Genomic DNA, 2521 nt, shown 5'->3' on the forward strand with positions numbered 1-2521 from the left:
TAAGAAGGATGGCAAAGTGAAAGGTATATTTGATATACATGTTACTGATGTGTACCTTACTAATGCTCGTAGTAGCGCCTGGGTATTTGATACTAGTTATGTTGCTCATATTTGCAACTCGAAGCAGGGGCTACGGATTAAACGAAGATTGGCTAAGGATGAGGTGACGATGCGCGTGGGAAATGGTTCCAAAGTCGATGTGATCGCCGTCGGCACGCTACCTCTACATCTACCGCCGGGATTAGTTTTAGACCTAAATAATTGTTATTTGGTGCCAACATTGAGCATGAACATTATATTTGGATCTTATTTAATGCGAGACAGTTACTCATTTAAATCAGAGAATAATGGTTGTTCTATTTATATGAGTAATATCTTTTATGGTCATGCACCCTTGATGAGTGGTCTATTTTTGTTGAATCTCGATTGTAGTGATACACATATTCATAATATTGAAGCCAAAAGATGCAAGGTTAATAATGATAGTGCAACTTATTTGTGGCACTGCTGTTTAGGTCATATTGGTATAAAGCACATGAAGAAACTCCATGCTGATGGGCTTTTGGAATCACTTGATGCTTGCGAACCATGCCTCATGGGCAAGATGACTAAAACTCCGTTCTCCGGAACAATGGAGCGAGCAACTGACTTATTGGAAATAATACATACTGATGTATGTGGTCCGATGAGTGTTGAGGCTCGCGGCGGGTATCATTTTTTTTCTGACCTTCACAGATGATTTGAGCAGATATGGGTATATCTACTTGATGAAACATAAGTCTAAAACATTTGAAAAGTTCAAAGAATTTCAGAGTGAAGTGGAAAATCATCGTAACAAAAAAATAAAGTTTCCACGATCTGATCGTGGAGGTGAATATTTAAGTTATGAGTTTGGTCTTCATTTAAAACAATGTGGAATAGTTTCGCAACATACGCCACCTGGAACACCACAGCGTAATGGTGTGTCCGAACATCGTGACCGTACTTAATTAGATACGGTGCGATCTATGATGTCTCTTACTGATTTACCGCTATCGTTTCGGGATTGTGCTTTAGAGACGGCTGCTTTCACGTTAAATAGGGCACCATCTAAATCTGTTAGGACGACACCATATGAACTGTGGTTTGGCAATAAACCTAAGCCGTCGTTTCTTAAAGCTTGGGTCTGCGAAGCATATGTGAAAAAGCTTCAACCTGATAAGCTCGAACCCAAATTGGAGAAATGTGTCTTCATAGGATACCCAAAGGAGACTATTGGGTACACCTTCTATCACAAATCCGATGGCAAGATAATCGTTGCTAAGAATGGATCCTTTCTAGAGAAGGAGTTTCTCTCGAAAGAAGTGAGTGGGAGGAAGGTAGAACTTGATGAGGTAATTGTAGCATCTCCCGAATTGGAAAGTAGTTCATCACAGAAATCAGTTCCAGTGATTCCTACACCAATTAGTGAGGAAGCTAATAATGATGATCATGAAACTTCTGATAAAGTTAGTACCGAACCTCGTAGGTCAACCAAAGTACGATCCGCACGAGAGTGGTACGGCAATCCTATTCTGGAGGTCATGTTATTTGACCATGACGAACCTACAAACTATGAGCAAGGATGATGAGCCTAGATTTCACGAAATGGCTTGAGGCCGTGAAATCTAAGATGGGATCCATGTATGAGAACAAAGTGTGGACTTTGGTTGACTTTCCTGATGATCCACAAGCAATAGAGAATAAATGGATCTTCAAGAAGAAGACTGACACTTACGTTAATGTTACTGTCTACAAAGCTCGACTTGTTGCGAAAGGTTTTCGACAAGTTCAAGGAGTTGATTACGATGAGACCTTCTCACCCATAGCGATGCTTAAGTCTGTCTGAATCATGTTAGCAATTGCCGCATTTTATGATTATGAAATTTGGCAAATGGATGTCAAAACTGCATTCCTTAATAGATATCTTAAAGAAGAGTTGTATATGATGCAAAAATAGAAGGTTTTGTCGATCCAAGAGGTGCTAACAAAGTGTGCAAGCTCCATCGATCCATTTATGGACTGGTGCAAGCCTCTCGGAGTTGGAATACACGCTTTGATAGTGTGATCAAAGCATATGGTTTTATACAGACTTTTGGAGAAGCCTGTATTTACAAGAAAGTGAGTGGGAGCCATGTAGCATTTCTGATATTATATGTGGATGACATATTGTTTATTGGAAATAATACAAAATTTTTGGATAGCATAAAAGGATACTTGAATAAGAATTTTTCAATGAAAGACCTCGGTGAAGCTGCTTATCTATTGGGCATCAAGATCTATAGAGATAGATCAAGACGCTTAATTGGACTTTCACAAAGCACATACCTTGATAAAGTTTTGAAGAAGTTCAAAATGGGTTAGTCAAAGAAAGGGTTCTTGCATGTGTTACAAGGTGTGAAGTTGAGTCAGACTCAATGCCCGACCACTGTATAAGATAGAGAGGACACGAAAGCCATTCCCTATGCCTCAGCCATAGGTTCTATCATGTATGAAATGCTGT

This window comes from Triticum urartu, chromosome 1, assembly GCF_003073215.2.
Source record: "Triticum urartu cultivar G1812 chromosome 1, Tu2.1, whole genome shotgun sequence".
In the NCBI taxonomy this organism is placed as follows: Eukaryota; Viridiplantae; Streptophyta; class Magnoliopsida; order Poales; family Poaceae; genus Triticum; species Triticum urartu.